Below are 21,226 nucleotides of genomic sequence, written 5' to 3' on the forward strand. Positions count from 1 at the left end.
TGCCTGAGGGATTTAAACCAGGGCATGGCACTGCTGAGTGCTGGGCCCAGCTCTGGGGTCTCCAGAGAAGGACAGGGACCTGTGGGAGCCAAACCCAAAGCTCCAAAGGATGGAGCAGCCCTGCTGTGAGGGAAGGCTGGGAGAATTGGGACTGTTCAGCCTGGAAAAGAGAAGGCTTTGATGGCTTTTATTTATGGCCTTGCAGTACCTGAGGCAGCCAACAGGAGAGATGGAGAGAGACTTTTGACAAGGGCCTGGAGTGACAGGACAAAATGGGGAACAACTTCAAATTGCAAGAGAGTATGTTTAGATGAGATATCAAGAATTGTTTATGGTGAATGTGGGGAGGCCCGGCACAGGTTGCCCAGAGGAGCTGTGGCTGTCCCATCCCTGGAAGTGTTCAAGGCCAGGCTGGATGGGGCTCTGAGCAACCTGGGACAGGGCAAGATGTCCCTGCCCATGGCAGGAACCAGGTGGTCTCTAAGGTCCAAGCCATTCTATGATTCTGTGACATGCAGGAAGAACTTGGGGTCAGCACAAGGATGGTGTGACCCTGCCCCAGAGGAGATGGGTGAGTGCCCTTATGGTGTTCTAATTCTCTGACCTCCAGGTGGAAATGGTGAAAAGCTGCCCACACTAAATGCTGTATGGGTTTAAAATAAAAGAATTCAGAGACTGTTGGTGATGACTTGTGCAGAGGCAAAGCCACCCCTGTACCAAGACTGGGCACCTCAGCATTGTAGTGATTTGTGTCTTTATTGCAAACAAGACCCAGAATCCACTAAAGCCAGCAAAAAGACCCTACTCAGCTCTGGGTTGTGCTTTTGTGCATTTCTCACAACGAGAAGAAATGTTCCTTCTGTAGTTATTGTTTGTGGGTTTTTAAATATTAATTAACATTGTTGTGGCGTTTTTAAGTATTAAATAATATCTGTGGTGCTGCTTTATGGCCTGTGTAGCTGCTGTCCTCTGTGAGGCTGTAAATGTCAGTGCTTTCCTCAGTGCTTTCTTCTTTTTTTCCTTTATGGTCAGGGTTGGACAGGATAAATGCTACTGAATGATTATGAAGTTGACTTTGGAAGACTTTATTTTAAAAGTCTAGTTAAACTTCTTTATTTAGAGAGTAGTAATTCTAAAGTGGAAGCAAATTGTTGAATAGATTTGCATGTAGGAAAAGGGGAAAAGCAGCTTCTGCTTTCTATTTTATAAAAGTAGCTTAAAACATAGATGGTTAAAAAAAACCCTAAAACTCCCAAAAACTCTCAGTGCAGGTCACTTTGAAGAGAGAAGTTATTCAGAGCTTGAGCAGTAAGCCCCAACAATGAATTTAAGTTGCAGACAAACCCCATGTTTTATCAATCAACTGCTACTTTCAAGTTTGACAACTTCTGTAAGCAGGAAAATGTCAATTACAGAAGATATTTGAACCTGTGGAAATAACCCATGGAAACACAAAATGTCTGTTCACACATCAAAATGATCCAGACTCAAAGGAAGTTAAAAACCAGAATGCACTAAGGAATTATCTGATGGAAAAATGGAAACTTTGTTATGAATTTTCAAGAAATATTGGCTAATTAATTTCTTCGGTGAGTTTATAAGGTTATTTAGGATTGGAGAAAATGAGCTAACTTCTGTATTTTTCCTGATGTGTAACAGCTATGGAAACACTTGGAAATGAGTGTCCCATCATTATGAATTCATTTGGTTATCCTTTTAATAACAATGATGGTACTCAGGCATTTCATATGGATCCTCCATCCCTTCTCCTTCAGGTGCTGCTTGGTCATTTCACTGAGCACTTGTCAGCTGGGTCTTATTAAATTCCCATTAAGGAAGGAAGAACTAAATAACCAGTAAAGAAGCTGAAAGGGGAAAAAATCTAAAAAACACATAGGCTCAGGCCTGGAAAATTAGTTTGTGCAGAGCAGAAAATGTTCTATTTAAGCAAACAAGAAAACCACTGAAATTGACTGTTTTACATCCATTGCCGTGATAAAAAAATTGTCAGGAGCCTGGTTCTACAAAGCAGAATTAAATCAGTGCTCACTTTCTGCAGCAAGATGTGCTCTTTGGTGATGTGTTTTATCAAATGCACCTGGAAAAAGCAGACACAAACTCCCAGGCTCATGAGTTCCTCGGGTCTGAAGTGTGTGATTTAATGAGATGAGGTTTTGAGAGCCTCTCAAAGCAAAGCCCAGCGTTTCCCAGGGCCAGGTGGGACTGTCCATGTGCAAGTCTGATAACAAGTAGCAAGTGTGCTTGGACTTGAGTTCAAGTGTCCCTTCATTGCCTGTGATTTACAAGTTCAGCTGAACAAATTGATTTTGTGTCTGCACAAATGCCTGTGTTGAGTTTTGATGCTGTTTTACTGGTCTGGTGAAACTAAGCAATCTCTCATTAAAACTCCAGGCATATGAATGCTAAATTAGAGCCCAAAATTATATGGTGAGAGGAGCATGTTCCCAGCAGTGAAGAGCACAGCTTGCTTCATAGGTATGTTAATAAGAAACACTTCTTTTTTTTTTTTTCTCATGGAATATTTAACATGGTCATTAAAGACTAAACATTTTAAGTCTAACCTGGAATACTTTCAGGGTGGGGTTAAAATGGGAAAGTTTTCAGTTAAAACCTTTTGTGCTGTAAAAGTTTCCTTTTTGCATTTTCTGTGAAAGGTTTCATTTAGTTAGACCAGACATTTTCTGTCTAAACCCAGAAATGTTTGATAGCCTAATTAGGATTATTCCATTTATGGAGGTAGTAAGCTAGATGGCCTAAGGAACCTGATGTTGCATGGGGGCCAAGCATCACTGCTCGCCCAAATCCAGCATTCTTGCCTTATTTATTATTTTTTTTGCCTCAAATTCCCCTCCTTCCAAGGGAACGGTATTACATAGCCAAGATCCTTGGAAAGCCCCGACAGCCCAATGCTGCGTGAGTAAGTGAGCATTAAACAATTAAAATACCACGTTGTTAACACCAAATACCATTTCTCAATGAAATGAAGGCATTTCTGGAGTCCAGCCCTGACTGCCCAAGAGATTCTTTCCTTCCTGCAGAGCTGGGTGTTGCCTGGGGCATGTGCATAGCAGGGTTTGCAGAGCTAGCCCCAGCAGTTCCTGCAATGTCCCTGGTCCCTCCTGCTGTCCATGGTGGCATTAAGCACACCTCACTGTCTGAGATGGCTTCACTGGGAAGAGCCTTTTTATGATCCCAAAGCACCAGCTCCAATTGTTGTCATTAAATGAACTCCAAGCAAGTGGCCTGACATCACTGGATAGGATTACTGACACCTGTTTAGTAAACAGCAAAATTACATCACATCTTTTCAGCACCAGGTTGTTAAAAGAGAGCTGGAGAGCAGATGTAACCTCCAGAATGAATGGGAGAATTCATTAGGCTTCCAGGCCTTTAAACTCATCAGGGTTAAGCAGTGGTTTACCTCACACCATAACTGTTAGCAAGTGATTTAGTGACAAGGGATTGACAAGGTACATTTCCCTGGAGGGCACAGTAAATAATTTTTTTCATCCCAAAGTGTTTTTGCAGAAATGTTTATGTATTTGAGTATTCAAAGTTAATTAATTTCCAGTAGTTTGACAGAAGGCACTTTTTTTTTTTTTCTCAATGACCAACAAAATCTTGTGTGAGTTCATCTCTTTTTGCAGTAGTATTTGGTGAGCTTTTCCTGCATGATCTAATGTCACAGTGGAAAACCAAATAAGAAGGTGTTGGTAAGCAGGAATGAGTTCACCAGCCTGCTCAGCTGGTGGTGTGGGTGAAGACAATGCTCTCACATCCTGCAAAAAGTACTTTTCCTTGGACTAGGAAACCACAGTGCTCCTATGGACAAACCTGTGCCGTGGGTGTCCTTAGGCAGACCATCAATATGGTCTTAGCTGGCTTTCAGACCCACTGTTTCTGTTGTAAATGGGAAAAAGACACCTTCAGCTGCTCTGGCTGTCTCACAGTATCTCTCCATTAGTGTTTGAAGCTGTTCATTGCCACCTCTTAGAGTTCTCTGAGGTTTTTTGGCTTCTTTTGGTGGGGATTTGTTCAGGTGGGAGTGATAAGGAGAAGCAACCATCAAACAAGAGGCACATTCTTCTGGACATCCTTGAAACAGCTCATGGCAGCAGGATTTTGGTGTTCTGGGAAGTGCAAGCAAAGAGCCCAGCTCATAAAAAAATAGAAAAAGAAAAAAAAATCAAGGTTTTAGTGATCAAAACTTAGATTTGCATCAGGCAGCATGTCATTAGAGATGAACATGCTGATGTGGGGTTTTTCCATTACTACTGAGCTGATTCAGAATGAAATATTTTGCTTTAAGGTGTTTTTCCATGATTTTTAGAGTTAACAAAGCGGAAATTTTCATGGAGAAATTTTTGGAGCTTTCCTCATTCCAAAATTTCTCCCGGTGGAGCATTTCCAGCAAGCTCCAGCTATTAATATACCTTAAAGCTAATGGCAGATTGAAGGGTATTTTAAACAGTCATGTCAAATTTTCAATGCTTAATTAAACAGCCCTTTACTCTGTGCCCATTAAATTCAAATAATGCCATTCCAGCACTGATCTAAGGCTTTTAAATGGCAGAGGGTTTGGCCTGCAGCTTGATTTGTGGTTTTTAGTGACTTTCCGTGCCACTTTCCCCTTCAGAGCTGTTTTGAACTTCAGAATTCAAACATTTTTGGTTTGCCTTTTCCATTTTTCTACTTGCTCATGCCCCTGGCTAATATGTTAAGTCCTTTAAGAAAAGGACACAAATTCTCCTTCATTTCTGTTACTTGTGGCACTGATTGGGGTTTCTTATCTTTCCTACCAGGGTGATTTTTTTAATGCAGATTTTTGCTAGGATGTTGGCATAGCAGCTCTTCCCATTCCTGGTGAAGGATTTCAGTGGTGAATTTCTCTGAGTTACAATAGCAAGGAATTGGAAGATGATAGGGGCTCACAAGAGGGTTTCTTGCACGTGGCTGGAGTTTTGGCTGTGGAAAAAGCCTTTCTGAAAATAGTTGCCTTAAAACATTGTGTGGATTCCATATTAGAACAACAGTCCTCCAGGGCAAGTCTAAAGCTGTTGAATGACTTAAACAAAATGCAAGGAAAGTCTGATCTTGTTTAACCAATTTTAAAGTATATCTCATTCTCTCTAGGACTGATTGTTGAATCAATAATTTTCTTGTGTTATGTGAATGTCCTATTTTTTTTTCCTGAGTTTTGTGTGCAAGTTCAGCATTGGGAGTGGTGATTTTTTTGTGTCTTCATGGGCAAAGAATTTGTGTGTTGATTGTTTTGTGCACATGCATTAAGTTGCCCATCCTGACGTGACCACTCCAGCCCATTTTCCTGATCTCATTTGGGATCTCCAAGTTTCCTACCTTTGTCATTGTTCTCAGTTGCTCAGCTGCTGCTGCTCCAGCCCTCTCTGCCCAGGAGTGGAGGTGTAGGGGTTGTGCTGGAGGACATGGATTCCACAGGAGCTTTAGGTCTCCTGCAGTATCTGTGCAGCAGGAATTTCCCTCTGTGAAATTCATCACCTATGACTCGTTTCCACGGAAAGCTGCACTTCCAAGGGCCAGCCCTGAATGTACCGAGATACCAAAATCACTTTGTGGTGACTAAGCTCCTTTGAAAGCAGGATTTAGACTTTGTAAGCCCTGTAAGTGTTTCTGCAAATCACATGTTGGTTCATGAAGTAACGGGCGCTGCTGCTTTCTTTGGCAGTCGCGCTGAGGGCCGCGCTCAGAGAGCTCCAGCCGGGTGTTTTCCAGTGCTCACCGATACTTCGGGTCAGCACTCGTGTCTGTCAAGCCTACCCTGTGGCACTTGCCCCTGAGATACTTTGTACACTGTTAATGAGGATGAGAGAGGGCTTTTCCTGTCCTGGGAACAGGCTCAGCAGAACAGTTTTCTCGTGTCTCTGTAAGATTTGTTCTGCACATGGGGTGGAAAGGAAAAGGCCTCTGTGAAACAGTGGTTTGATTTTGCTGCTCTCTCCACACACATCCCAGTGGCAAATGACTTCTCTCCAAGTGAAAGCTCCTGGTGAAAGAAGAAAGCAAGAGAAGCACTGAGGTAATTTAGAGATGGTGAGGGAGGCATTCCTTCTTCCATGAGGAATTCCTCCCCCTGCCAGCCTGTCCAAATCCCTGCTGAAATATGGTGTATCATGTTTTAATCCCCAAAGGCTTCCTGCACTGTGTTATTTGTGTGGGCTGCATTTTTTCTCCACCCACAAGAAGGAGACAAGAAAACACAGGCTCCAGCTCTTACACAGTTTGGCTTTTCCCTAGAGTTTGGAGATTTTGATGGGACAAACTTCCCTCTCACTTGACAGCCCCTTATCTGCAGGCCAAGCACTTGGGTGGCAGGAGAAGGAACTGGCAAGTGACTGCAAATCCCAGCACTGCCCAGCGTGGATGCTCCTTCGATAATCCTTCTGTGGAATATTGAATGGCTTCTTTCCCAAGGGGATAAAGGCACTGTCAGCGTCCACCCAGGCAGGTGCTGAGAAGTGCCTGTCCCATGATAACTGGCCCGATCTGTTTTCCCAGAGTGAGGACTTTTGGAAGCCTCTGAGGGGTTTAGCAGCATGAGCTGATTTTCAGCAAGATTTGGGGCCCTCTAAAGAGCACCTGTAAAGATAACCAGAGATGACAAAGTGAGTGAGTGCAAATATTCAAATATTCTTTCCAGTCCTGGACAGCTGTTGCAGTTGTGCACCTGTGCCTTGGTTCATGAGTGTCCATGGAATTCCCATCCCAACCCCAAGCCCGTGGTACTGTGAGGCTGCTCCCTATGCTGGCCAGCCTAGAATTAGTAACTAATAATGGATAAAAAAGTGAGCAGTTCACTAATGTCCCATAAGGTGCAATAGGTCAAATAGCTGATAAACTTGTGAATAAAATAGGATTTCTTTTCTTACTTTTTCTAAGGTGGGTTAAAAAAATAAGAAGATAAATGAAACATCTTAAAGACTTCCCTCTTCTCTTTACTTGCATTTTTGTCAAATATGTGAGCCATGTATAGATTTTAGCTGGTATTTTGAATAGTCCTTAAATAAGTGGGGGAAAATCATGTCTGCTTTAAGCAAGTTGCTTCCTTTAATTGCTTGCTTTTAAAAAGTGCACAAGTTTATCTCTTGAGAAGTAATAGGTGAAAAATGGCAGAATTAAGCTGATTTTAAAGGAAAAAAATAACCAACTCTCTTAAATATAAAATTGATATTATGTATTTAGGAAATTGTTTAGATATATTTTTGCCTTAAAGATACAAATTTTATTTCTTACTCTTTCATAATAATGTAGTTACAATATATTCGCAGTTATGTAGGGTGGCAACCAGTTCATATCCCTGGAAGTTAAAATCCTATGAACAAATAATTTAATATTAGGTCTGCTCTTCATAGACATCATTTTGGAAACCTGGGCCATAAGTGCAGTGCAGCCAGGCTGTCCCCTCCCCATGCAGGACTTGGTGGCCCTGGCTTAGGCCATATCCACAGTTTGCTGTTCCCATACAGGCGCAGTCTGGTGCCTGGGTGAGTTTAGTACAGCTGGGTCATTGTCATTCCAGGATCTAATGGTGGCTTTCAGCTCACTGCAGTTTCCAGTTCAGCTGCAGGCAGCAGTAGCAGGATTGAATAAATGCCAAATAGGCCTGCAGATCACACAACTAAAGGGTGCTGGGTTGGAGATACAGTCATGCCTGGAAATGAGAAAAGAAAGAAAGAAAAAAAGGCCTAAGGAAACACCAAGCATAGGTTACTTGCTGTTCCTAGAGCAATATGGCAATGGAGCACCATAAATAGCTGGAGTATTTCCACATTGTCTGTGTCCATCAGGACTGGGCCTGTGTGTTTGACTCTGGGGCTCTGCATCTGCTCTGCCCTCCCTTCAGTGGTCAGTCCATGACAGAACCTGGTTTAATATAGCAGGGTTTGATTGTGCTTATTTTTATGAAGTAAAACTTCAGCCATAAACAGGTTTCAATCCTTGCTGGTTCCAGCCACAGTCGAGCATTTGCTCAGCAATTGGCTCTGCTGCCTCTCAGCTCATTTTATCCAGCACTGCTGAGGTTCAGCGCTCGCCTGGGTTATACCAGGTCAGCTTTTCATTTCTTTCTTTTTCTTTCTTTCTCTCTTTCCCTCTCTTTTTTTTTTTTTTAATCAAAAAGATTTTTATTGGTGCTCTGGAAAAATAAACACAACACACCACTGTGAGTTTTGTAAGTGAACCAATAAAAAATGAAATTCACTGATGGATTCTTTAATAGCAGCGAGTGAGCCCAGGTTCCAAATGGATTTTATATTGTGCCATTATGTATAAACAGGGTGCAATGTGATAGCCCTGGGCTGGGGGGGCCACGCCGAGGGGGGAGCACCCTGAGGACAGGATGCCCTTCCAGGCCTCTTGTTCCCTGTCCTAAGGGCTTCAGGTGTGTTTTGGGGTGAAATGCTCTGAGGAAGGGGAGCTGCTGGGCCCAGGTGCCCTGAGGCTGCCTCAAGGCTGAGCAGCTGTGCTCAGTCCCACTTGGTGTCACCCTCAGTGGTTGCTTTCCTGTCACCCTGCTCGTGTCTGCTCCAGGTATTGCTTTCAGAGCCTCAGCAATTTTTATAAAAGCAGTTTTGAACACTTTCATTTAATGAAACAGTCCCAGAGAAAACATGTAGAGCAAAGTTTTCAATTCCACTCAGGAACCTCCAGGCAGGCAAAGGTGCCAGCCTGGACTCCTGAAAGCGTCGTAGCTTTTTCTATTCCCCATGATGTCTTTGAGGCCATTCCCAGAGCCCAGTGAGGATGAGGGACAGGCTCAGTCTGACTTGAGTGGGAAAATCCTTGGGGCCAATGCAGAGCAGCCCCATCACTTTGCACTTTGTGTTTGGCCAGAAGGAGCTCCCAGGGAGCTGCTGTGCCTGGGGCCCTCCTGCTTTCCCTGTGCTGGAAAAGTCCCTCCTGCCTCCTAGCAGGCACCAGGACGTGCAGCACAACAGTGAGTTCCTGAACATGTGTTGGCTGGCTCCAAAACAGAGAGATTTTTGTAGCCTTTAAAAGCCAGTGTAAGCTCTTGCTGCAGAGTGCAGTGGAAGCTGCGAAGGTGCTGGCAGGGCTGGTTTGTAGGAAAAGAACCAGGGGAAGTGCAGCTGGGAGTCCGTCTGTCAGTCCTGTGATCCGAGGCTTGGCAGCACAGCCCTGCAGGGCACTGTCAGGCCTTGTGTCTGCTCCCTGACTTGGGTTCTCTTCCCCCGCATGTCTTGTGCTGAGAGGTGCTGCCAGGGGGCTGAGGAGGCTGGGGAAGGGCTGCCCATCCTCTCCAGCACACCTGGGGAGAGGGATGGGCAAAGGGCAGCAGCTGACAGTGGCTGTGAGAGAGGAGAGGCTCATCTCCCCCAGAGCACACTCTGCCAGCAGGAGCAGAGGGCCCTTGGTTCCACAGCCCAGATCTGCCCCAAGTTCTGTTGTTATCTGCACCACATTTTGCTCAGGCTTGGTCTGAAAAATGCACAGAACAGCTGTGGGGCTGTGAAAATTATTTTCATCTGTTTGGCTTTTAAAAATGAATTTGCATCAGTCTTTCCGTGGCTCCCTCCCACCCACACCCTCTCCTCTTGTCTCAGCTGTTCTTTCAGAGAGGTGAAGCAGAGTTGGGGCAGGGAACATCCCCATCCTGCTCTTTTTCTGTCTCCTGTGTCACACCACAAAATGCCAAATGCTTTCCTGAGGGTGTTGAGGTGAGAGCTGTGCACAGGCTCTAACAGAGTAGAGACTCTCCTTCCTGGTAGGATGTCACAGCTGGTTTGGGTCCTTTTCAGTTTCCCCTCTGCAGAGAGGAAAGCAGGGAATTTATTGAAGACTTGCTGATGCTGCAAGTGAGAAGAGGTGGGGGAAGATGGTGCTGCATCTTCCATCTCCCTTGTCAGCAAAGGGATCTAAACAATGCCCAGAGGAATTTGTCAGGTCTGCTCCTCAGGAGATGTTTTTGGGATCCATTCTGCCCTGATGGGCTGAGCTCTGGTGTGTTTCACTCCTTCCTCTGCAGCACCCTGGGGCTGTCCAGTATCTTTCTAAAGGAAAGTTCCTGTGGCTTTGAGCTATTTCACAGCAGTTATTTACTTTTATTTTTAACAGCATATTTTTCTTTGTGTCCTTAACGCAGTGAGAGCAGAGCTCTTCTCCCAGGCTCCTGTTAAAGCTGGCTGTGTGTGCATGTGTGTTTACATGTGTGTTGCACATAAATAATCCCAGCCTGGAGAGGTTCTGCTGGCTTCAGGCAAAGCCATGGTTTTGCTCATGGCATTATTGAAATTCATCTCCTGTGGACTGTAATTCCTAGGGAGGGAAAAGAAAAATAGTATCAGGTGTTCTTTTTTTTTTTTTTCCTTGTTAGAAGACTATTTAATCTTTGTTGTAGGGTGAGAAGGTGAAGCACCAGACCTCAAAGTAGGCTGCAATAGGATCCTGGCAAACTTCCCACGTTATAAACTCTGTCCATAGGCAACACTCGTTTTTTGCCAAGTTTGCTTAGCTAAAAATGACTGGGCCTGAGTTTCAAAAGTGGATATTTGGCAACAACTAGCACTGTATTATTTTTGTCCTAGCAAGGAAAGAATCGGATTGTGAATGACAAGGGAAAAAGTGTTGGGACAGCTCCTTCTGGGTAAATGAAGGAACTTCATTTTGGTGGTACTGAGCTCCCTTGTAAAGAGGTTTTCTGTGCCCAGATGAGATGTGTAAGGTGACAGCCTGGTATTGCTATCGCAGGGCAGTAAGAGTAGCAAGCTCTCCTTCTTTATGCCACGCTCATCACCCTGCTCTCTAGGATCAGTTAAAGTCTGTGGAATTGTGCCAATTTTCCTTGGCTTATCTGTCTTCCTATCTTGTTTCTCAATTAGAGGAAGTAAATGATCCTTTTGTTTTCATCTCCTCTTTCTTTGGGAAATGTTAAAGAAGGGTTCAGATTGCAGTGCAGCTGCATCATCCTGGGGAACCAGATGGTGGATGGGGGACCTGCAGGCAATTCAGGGGCTGGGAGCTGATGCCTGGCTGGATGTGCACTGGGCTTCATAAAATCAGGATTTCTTGCCTGCCCCCTTCACTGCAGGGCTCCAGCTTTGCAGGCCCCCCTGAGCCAGAGCTCTGGGAGTAGAGGAGTCAGGTTCAACTCCCGTGCTCTCCCCACAACAGCACCTGTCTGTGATGTTCAGGAGGCTCCAAGAACTGTGATCTAATTAAGTACATGTTATCTCTAGGCTGCCTTCACAAGTGTTTTTATTTATTTATTAAAATAAATGAACAAGAGGAATAAGTCACTGGTAGGTGCTGGCCCTCACCCCACATCTCCCTCGGGTTATGCCACCTTCTAAAGCATTCAGTGCAAGCCTCTGTCAGAGAACCTTCTGCCAGGCTTCCCTGGAGTGGTAGGGGAGCTCAGGGAAGGATAAATTAGCTCCAAGTTTCCATGGCCAGACTGCTCCCAGTACCAGAACCAGGCAGTCTGAAAGGAACTGATGTGCCCCATCCCTGCTCACATTGCTGAACAAGGCACTTCCAGTTGTGGTTTCCCTTATTTCTAATCATAAGTGATGTTCCCAGGGTGCCAGCATATTTTGGTGGGTGCTGGGAGCTTTCCCACTGCCTTGAGTGGGAGCTTTCTCTCAATGCATGGAAAGGGATACGAGGGCCAAGGCTTTCCATGCCTGGAGATGTGGGGTACTTTAAGGCACCAAAAATCCAGCCCTTTAAAGAGGCACGACCTGGGGGAGGGAAGGCAGTTGTTCAAGTTTTGTTCAAACCTCATCCTGCTGTAGGGTCTCAAGTCTGGCATTCAAAATCATTAGCACTCTTTAAATTTGGCCTAGAAATCCCTATGAAAAGTTACAGCACGTGCTGAGTAACTACTTTTCACAATGTAATAACTTGGCCCTTTCAAAGAGTAGGTTTTAGAAGCACATATTACTGACTAAAGGCTTGCCAATTTTCTTTTTTCCTTTCCAAACTCCACGTAATGATTCATGGAGACCCATCGATTTTGTTTCTAATAAGGTGCTGTTCTCGAGTACGTGAAACTGAGGGGAAACAGAGCGACATTTTGAAGAAATATGTTTTGTCTAGGAGCTGAGGCATCCAAAGAAACACAAGAAAAGCATTTTGAGATTAAAAAACCCCATGTGGTGTTATGTTAAAAATGGAATTTTAATGTGAATTTAGCATTTGCAGAAGTTTAGGGCTGATTGCACTGAGGTCTAATGTGCTCTGAATGAAAGTAGATGAACCAACTATTTGCTAACGTGTGTGTGTACACAGCACACTCATCTGACACTAACAGAGGGCCAGGCCCACTCTTGGCACTCAGGGAGCTCTCAGCCAGTGAGTTCACTCATGGTTTATTCATTACTAGGAGGTTATTCATTAATAAAATCACTGCACCTTCTGATAGAGCTGGTAGATCCTCAGAATGAGGATGGCAGCCCTGCTTCCTGGGGCCAGCTCCTGGCAGCACTTCCCTGCTGGGATGTTTCCTGGAGGCATCAGTGTTGGAGCACTGCATCCATATGGATCAGACTTGTCTGCTCACCTGAGCTGGGTTTGGTGCTCAAAAAGAGAGTCCAAAAACAGCAGGCCCAAACTCAGGGAAAGGCAAAGTTCAAAAACCCCTTCTAGCTTCTGTGTGAGCCAGCCCTGGCTGTGGCAAAGACAAGCTCTCCTCTGTCCCAGAGCCTTTTCTGAGCCTCTGAGAGTGATTCCTTGATGCAACAGCTCAGCTCATTATCTCTTCCTCATTCCTTGCAAGGTTCTGGTAACAAAACCTGACCCCGAGCTGTGCGGCTCCCTCCTCTCTGCAGTCTGCAAAAGGCCAAGTCTACCTCTCTAACAGTGTTTTTTAGTGAAGCCTGTGACCAGCCAGGCAGTTTACTTCAGGGTATGATCAGATTCCAAGCCACAGTGTGAAAATGTCAAAGGTCCCTGGAAAATATGTAATTACATTTTGGATTTGGAGGAAACAATTAATGAAATGGAATTTCTTGGCCCTTTGCTCAGTCGGGTGATATGTAGTGGCTTGCCTGTGAGCAGGAGTCTGAGTACACTTATGGCACAGGAGAGTTTTTATCATTTTAAAACTTAATTATATAGGCTGTAATTAAGCTATATACAAAATGTCTGGTTCTTTGAAGTATATTAATTTTGGGGAAGTTCTCAAGCACCCAGTAGCTGCAGAACAATCATGAAAGAAGACAAGGCTTGAATAATGATGACAGTTGCAAGCCACAAATAATAGGAACAACCTTTCCAAAACAAAGGGTTTCACATTTTCCAAAAGTATGAGCTTTATTATTTGTGTGTATTTGCAATTTGTACATGCCTTGGAGGGACTAACCTCAACTATAGTGCTCAAAATAATTGTGGGATGACATAAATGGGCACTTCTCTATTGAGGCAATCGCTTTTCTTGCAGCATGCCAGTTTTTGTTTACTCTTTAAACAAAAAATATTCTGTCTAAATCTGCAATAATCAGGATGTGATATGGGGCATAAATGAATTTGTTGGTTTTGGGTTTTTTTAAAGGGGAATTGGTTTTCAGAAGATGTTTCATGCAGTTAGGGATGGTTGTGAGGGGCTGAGGAGGGGCTGCCTGTAGCTGTTTTTCTGTACAGTGCCTAGCAAGAGTGATGTTCCTGTCAGTGAAACAAATAGCTGGAGTGAATTTTGCATTGGAAACAAAAATACCTTCTCAGCTGTTTCAGCCTCTACTGTGTGGTCTGTATTTTAATAATGAGTTTCCCCACAACACTTCCATGCTTAGGTCTATCTGCAGTTGGAGATGAAGGTTTTTATTTCTTCATTTAAAGGGCTGCTGTGAGCTTTAAAATAAACACAACTGTCCCTGGGAATTGTAACTATTTGATGTTCTCTGGGCCTGTGGCTGTGGCACATCCCGTGGGTCACCACGCCTGGCTCAGAGTCAGGGTTTCAGGGGCTCAGTTTTCTCTGTCACCTGCTGCCCTCGGGTCCCAGCACCCACCCAAGCACCTCCTCCTTCTTCCAGACTGGCTCACACCAGAGCTCTGCAGCCCCACCAATCTGCTCACAGAATAAATGAGATGGGTTTTTCCTGTGCTGCTTCAGGCAAAATCTTCAAACTTGTGTGGCAAACAAAGATAGTTTGCAGACTCCTGAGTGACTCCCCCCGTATGAAGAGGCTTTCCAAGTACGGCCAGGATCCTTCCAGGGATACAGTTCCTGTCCTCAGGCCTCATTGAGGAGCCTCCTCTTTACCTACTTCTCTCCAGAAACATTGACTCAAAACAACTTGTTCTTGTTTGACTTGCTCAGAAACTACAGGAGAAGTTTGGTTTAGCTGCGGCTTTGTAAATAGTTCCCACTGTAAAAGATGTTTAGTCCAATGGGAGTCTCCTTAAAACCGGAGCAAGGTGTGGAGTGGGAAATCATTCCCCTCCCTGCTGTCTGTGGAAACCATTGCTCTCCTGCTTGCTTCCAGCAGCAGGGAAGTTAATGGACTGGCTTTCTCAGCCACATTTCCTAAAGGCAAGTTATAGCCTGGGAAATTGGCTGTCAAGCCAATAAAATCATGTGGTTCCATTTCACTTTTTTGCATTTACCAGGCTTAGAAACAGAGATAAACCAGAAGAAATTGAAGACTCTGTGTTTTAGAAACTGCCATTTACGTCTCGTTATTTTTCTTTCTTCCCTTCCTTTCTAAGGGAATTTTCTGAGGCCTTCCTCGATGTAGGAAAGGCAAAATCCTCCCCAAGACTTTGACTTTAAACTAGAAGGAGAAGATGTTGGGAATGCTTGTGGTATCTCAGGTCATTGCCTTAATCTGCACACTTCCAAAGTGGAGCAATCTTCTCAAAGCAGCAACTTGAATGATCTCTTCACCCAGAGGTGCCCTTTAGACATAGCTCCATGTATTTCAAACCTGTAATGCAAGGAGTCTGCAGGCCCACGCTGGAGGTTCATTGTACACGGAGTCACATCAGGGCGGCTGTCTGCCTGTGATCCGAGCAGGAATGCACTTTGTTTCTAATTACAGACAATGAGCAATTAATGCCCTCAAATGGAATGAAAAGGAGGGGCTATTTGCAAAACCCCTGCTTTTTTCTCTGCCTATAACCCATAAATCACTTTTTCAAAAATGGAGGGACAATTCAGAAAATGCCCAGAAGCTGGAGGAGATTAATCCTAATGGGTCTGTGTGCGTTGTTTTCATGGCAGCGAGCAGGAATTCTCCAGGCCGGGTCCATGTCCTGCCGTGTGCCACTGGGGCTGCAGCAGCTAATCCAGTCTTTTAGAGCAGTGTATAAAAATCTAAACCTTTTTAGTTCCCTTCCTAATTGGATTTATATAATTTTAGTTTCAGTGGGGGAGGTTTTGAAAGGGACAAATAGAAGCCAAGCACCTTTTTTTTTTTTTAATATTTTTAATTGCCTCCAGTATGTTGTTACTTCCAGAGGTAAAACCCAAGCTTAAAGTCTCGCTGTGCCAGGAATGTTGGAAAGCACAGTTACAGCAGTGGTGCTGCAGGAGCCTGGACTGTCTGTGGACATAAGGCAGACAAGGCTCTCAGGTACAGGTAATCTTCTTTGTTAGGTACAGCTGGAACAGTTTTGGGCACGCAGAGCCGCACAGAAAAGGTTTGTGTGCCTGAAAATGGGATTATTTCTTCCAGCCGTTACAGCTCATGTAATTAAGGTTTGTGGGCAGAGTTACCTTCTTGCTCTGGCAAACAGAAAGAAGGAGCAAATAATACATTTTTAAAACATTAGGAAGTACTTAGCTGGACAATCCATATTTCTGGCCTACAGAATTTTGTTAGGTATTGTTTGACTATGAAACCCCTTCCAGAAATCACCTCCCTGGTCTTACTTCCAGATGGGAATTTATCAGCCTGTGGCAGGGAATCTGGGACCATTGGCTGCTTATTCTTATCACTGAATATCCCCATCTCAGTGTGTTGCTGTCCACTCCAAACATTGCCTCTCCCCCATCCCACTGACAGGGATTAGTGCAATACCTTCTTCAGCTGGGGAGAGCTGTGAAAACTTACCACAAACTGTGTGTGCTGCTTTTTTGGGGGGGATAATAGGTCTCTGAAATCTTACCTGCTTTCTTAATTTTCTTAGATGTTTCTTGTCATTTTTATCAAATGGTATAAACTTACCATGGCTTCACAAGCACCTGATCTGAACTCAGAGCTGATATTGATTAAAAACAGTATCAGTGCTTTGCAAGAAGGAGCTATTTTTAATGGCTCTCCAGCAGATTAATTCAGGATTTTTGCAAAGACTTGAAGGACAGGTTGCTGATTCCACCAAGTAGGAGACTTGGAAGTGGTTTTTCTGTGAGATGGCAGCTTGTGTGTGGGACAAAGGGATACTTGGCATGTGGGAACCTGGTATTGGATCCATCCCTAGTGATCTCAGAGCTGGAAAGGAGCAAGCAGAAAGTACAAGTTCACGGGGACTGTCCAAGTTGGGTGAGTTTTTTTCAAAGTGTGCTGTGGTTGGAAAATGCTGATGTGTCAAATCTGAAGTATCTTGTAAGAAAATGATCAGTTTCAGTCAATTCTTCATCTGAAGAAAAATCAAGGTAGTAAAGCTCATAACTGTCAAACGACATTTTCTTGCATTTTTTAGATAAATATTATGGCTTTTCTGTCGAAAAACAATGTGGTGTATAGAGCATTAATTCTCACTGTAATAATAATATTGGGAAATGGTTGTGTGTTCAAATCTGAAGGAAAAAATTATAGAAATGAAATGTTTCCATTATTCTAAATTATTTCTTAAACTTCCACAGCACACAGAACTGCCAGGGTGGGGTGGAGCTGTCACTCACAGCAGCCAATTGCCCCCCAGACTGGTGAGTGGGATTGAGGCAGGCTGGACCCTCAGAAGCAATTCCTCCTGCTGGCCCTGGTGGGGTGGGTGGCTCTGGTTCCCAGCAGGGACTGCCTGGAGGTGCACAAAGCTCAGCTCTGGGGGGCTCTTTGCAGGCTCTGTTTCTCCATGTCTGGATCCCCAGGAAAGGGGTGTTTGTGTTCCTCTGGTAACCTGGTAAATCAACAGCTCTTGATCTGAGCCTAAGAAAGTAAAGGTTAAATAAAAGCATTGGATGGGAGAGTGTGTTTGGGGTATTGGCTTGCTTTTTAATGCCAAATTTAGTTAGGACAGACACTTAGTGCTTGTCTTAAGGGAAAATGCTCTGCTAAAATATCTCAGGAGCATTGTTTCGCTGTCATCAGTTACATGAGTTTAATAGCCAGAAGTTGTTTCAATATTACATTTTTTATTTAAATAATAAAGCCATATGGAGTGGGATAGCATCACAAGGAGATAATTTGGTGCAGGGAACTGTTACTTTGTTTTGGAATGAGATTAAGCCATAAATAAACACTACTTTGTCTTTAAGTTAGAAAATGGTTCCCATCCAAACAGCCTCCACAGACATTTTCCACCTGTTAGAGGACGTGTAGAATTGGGAGTCTTTCATAACAGTGGAAACTGGCTCCAACTTTCAACGGGTTTGTAAAAAATAAACCAGCCTTGATTTATGAGTTGAACTATGACAGGGAACATGTAAGCAAATAAAAACAATGAACTGAGAAAAAAGCAAATATACTGTTGATTTGGCACCGCATGAATCATGCAGGCAAATCTGAGAGGAATAGCAGGAATGAGCTTCAGAGTGATGGATTGGGAAAGGGGATCTGATCCCTGGGTAATGAAATGTGAGGGGGTCTTGCCTTATGCTGTTGACCCAGAGGTAGCCTGGAGGAAAGTGATTCCTTCTGACTATACAGTGTTAGTTAAAACAATCCCCTGGGCTCAAATATCAGCTATTAAAATAAATTCAGGAGACAGAGGAAGCGATGTTTATAAGTTGGAAGTTTGAGCTGCTTTTTAAACAATTGTGGATCTACAGATTCTGAACTGGAAATGTGATATGGCGGGAAGAGGGCAAGAGGAAATGACAAGAGGGTAAACTGGGGGTGAGCTGGTAAAGAGCATGGAATTGGGAGGGAAAGCAGCTTTTTGGGGCTAGAGGGAGGAGGAATTCCCACAGGGCCAAGCAGAGAAGCCCCCTACAGATATTCTTGCTTCACCTCCTCCGTTTGAGGTGCCATGGCTGTATGTGAAGATGCCAGAGAAACTCAGACATCCCCAAGACAACAAGGGTTTATGGTACCTCTGGGTGTGTTTGGATTTTCAACCATAATTATAAGAGTTGGTCACTATTTTTCAGCAGAACATTTTTCCTCCAGGAATGATTTGCATTGAAACTGAGGTCTTCCATGGAAAAATTGATGTGGCTTAGTTCTGGGGAGAAAAAAACAAGTTGAATTATTTATTTAATCAGTAACAAGACCAAGCATGTTAATCATCATAATAGAACCATTTCAGTTTAGTTGCAGCACAGCGTTACCACCACCAAAAGAAATCTAACAACAAAAGAAATTTTTTTGTTGACCACTGACCAATTTTGGGTTTGGAACAAGAGCATTTTGTATAATGGTGACATTTCCCTTAAGTAATCACTTGAGTTTCTGCATTACTCCAGAGCATTATTGGAAAACTGAAACTCTAATTTGGGTAGCAGCATGACCCAAACATCATGGCAAAGCACTTGGAATAGCTTTGCCTCTGCTTTCTCTCATTACTCTCTGTGATCCTAAAACAAGATGCTTTTCCTGCTGTACCTATTTCTTTAGCCTGGAATTTGGTTGAAACAGAGGATTTCTTTCCTTGTGAATGAATGTTATACAGAGCTGGTCTTGTTTTGGTTCCTAACTACCACGGTTATTTATAAGTTTGTTGCATAAGTTGTAAAAGTGTAACTAGGAAATGTTATTGGTGGGTCTCCAGCAGGTGGATTTGGTTGTTATTCATAATAATACAGGGAGCCTCCATGCCACAGCTTTCTTTTTCTTCTCCTCGTGCTGCTGGAGGTGTCCTGTGGCTTTTCCAAGTGACCTTTCACCATTTAACTTCTTGCTCGTGTCTGATAATGACACACAAGCAAATCCCCATCTGTTCCCATGCACATCCCTATTGGATCTTTTCTTGCACTGCATATTTCCACAGAGCTGCTCCAGTAGGGGAGTCTCATGCTGAGACTGTTCCTCTGCAATTTATGAGCAGGATTGGTGCCTGGAATTTCCCCAAGTGCCGGGTGAAAGACAGGCTCAGAGACCCCTTGTATACAATTCTGAAAAAAAAACGTGAAAGGCAATGAAATCTGAGCTCGGGCTTTCAGAGACAACTTGACAAGTCAATTGCCCTGTTAGGAGCTGACAACAGTGACCCTGATAGTAGAAATGATCCATTTCCTCTGGTTTAATTTATCACCAGCAGGATTCTGAGTAGCTGCTCGGTAGCACAATTTTCAGATACTGATACAGCATCAATCCCAAATGGGACATTTTGTGAGGGGAGAGTTTACTTACAGTCCTGAAAAAAAAAACCCCAAAACAAAACCAATCCCTGGCAAAAAAAAGTGCCCCAGGAATGTTCAACGTGTTTATTGTTAAGAGCTGAACCTGATACACATGAAGCCTCACATTTTAAAATTCCTTACCCAATATTGGCTCCGTGGTGTTGCTTTCCTTTCTTAGGCATTTCAGGGTTCTCAAATAATTTCATTCCAGAGATGTAGGGAGCAGTGGTCTCAGTCAGTCTGAACTAAAGGTGAGCAAAAAAAGTCCTTACAACTTATGTCTGGGGAAGAACAAGAATAGAAGAATTTGAATTTACCTCAGTAGCATACACAGTCTACTTTTTTTCATTTCAAAAACACTGACAGGAATGATGTTTGGTTTTGGGGGTCTATTCATGAAGCTCTGAGGTTTTGTGACAGTATTTTCACCAATGTCATCAGAAGTGGTGCTGTGTTTCTCAATATCCCAGGGATAAGCATAGGGAGAGAAAAACAAAAGGGAAGGGGGAAGCAAATTTATAAAAATACACTTGAAATATATTAATTTTATAACTTTTTCTTAAAATACCTGAAATTTGATAAATCACAGACAGCAATGAAAAATTTTAAATCCAGACTTTGCCTGGTGCATCTCCCACATCTGTCCTGAGCTCAAGCTCAGTTTGGGTACAACTTTCTTCCTGTCACTAATCCAGAATATATTTCTGGGGTGAGAAACTGAGCCCCAAGGACGTCAGGAGGGCAGAGGTGATTCACTGGGAGCCTGTGCTGCCTGTCCAGCTGGGGAGTGCAGCTCTCCTGGCAGTGCTCTGGATCCCCCAGCCCATCTCAGTGCTCTGGCTCTGATGGAAGCCTGAGCTCTTTAACAGAGCCATTGAAATTCCATGGTTTGAGTTAGGTGGGTGAATTTCCCCCCGGAGCAGCATGTCCAGATTTATACAGGAAGTCTGTGGCAGAGGCAAGAATTGAACCCAGCTTTTCTGTGACTATCTTTTTATTCCCAAGCTTCCAGTTAAACTGTAATCCATCTTGAACCACTTACTGGAAATAGTTCCCTAAAAATAAATTGAAAGTCTAAGTGATCAGGAAATTTACCTAAACTTCAGAGGCAGGTTAATATGAGAGTGCTTTGGACTGACTCCTTGGAATGGCTCTTCTTGGAGGGGGCAGAGCATTATGGGTGCTCTCCATCCTCCATGGAATGGCCTCCTTATTCTGCTCCTGGGGATCTGTCATTCCTGCCAGATACCTCCTTCCAGATCTCATGAAAAAACAGGCACTAGTGGGATTTGGGCAATTGATTAAAAAATGAAAATAGAGGTCTCAGATGGGAGAGGGACACTTGCATAAAGTACTGAAAAGCATCTCATCCCAGCATAAAGTTGGGTTTTGTTATCCAGGAGCTGTAAGAAGGGACATTGCCAGCTCCCTACAGCCAGCAGGAGGGTGATGTTCCTCACCGGGCTCTCATGACCAGGAGGGCTGCAGACCTGCAGCCTGTCCTGGCCTTCCTCTGGCAGGGCTGAGTGGGGGCCAATTCCCAAGGCAGTGTTTTATGCCAGTGGCATTATCCACAAGAGGCTTTGGAGCAGGTTCGTGGGAGAAATCAGCCCTTGTCAGAAGCCTGACAAACTTGAGAAGTCATTTGGCCTCTTATATTTGAGCTGAATTACTCCTGAGCACAACCTGTGTGCTGCAGACAAAGCTGAGACTGTTAAATAAGGTGACAGGACAAAAGTTAGCTGATGTAATTAAACTGCTGCAATTTTG

At 43.8% G+C, this 21,226-nt stretch overlaps 1 protein-coding gene across 2 annotated transcripts in view; it reads right to left on the reverse strand.

Moving 5' to 3' along the window:
- Positions 1-17,288: 17,288 nt before the first annotated feature.
- BMP2 (bone morphogenetic protein 2) overlaps positions 17,289-21,226 on the reverse strand; it is a 200,569-nt gene continuing 196,631 nt past the window's right edge. Inside the window, exons 6-7 of one of the 2 annotated variants that reach the window (XR_010783296.1) lie at positions 19,598-19,701; positions 17,289-18,339 (exon numbers count right to left, since the gene is read on the reverse strand). The gene's annotated coding sequence lies outside the window, so the exon portion shown is untranslated. Of the gene's footprint in view, positions 18,340-19,597; positions 19,738-21,226 lie in introns of both variants that reach the window. The other variant, XR_010783295.1, reaches the window with a different exon arrangement.

Source organism: Molothrus aeneus, chromosome 3 (assembly GCF_037042795.1).
Source record: "Molothrus aeneus isolate 106 chromosome 3, BPBGC_Maene_1.0, whole genome shotgun sequence".
Classification (NCBI taxonomy): domain Eukaryota; kingdom Metazoa; phylum Chordata; class Aves; order Passeriformes; family Icteridae; genus Molothrus; species Molothrus aeneus.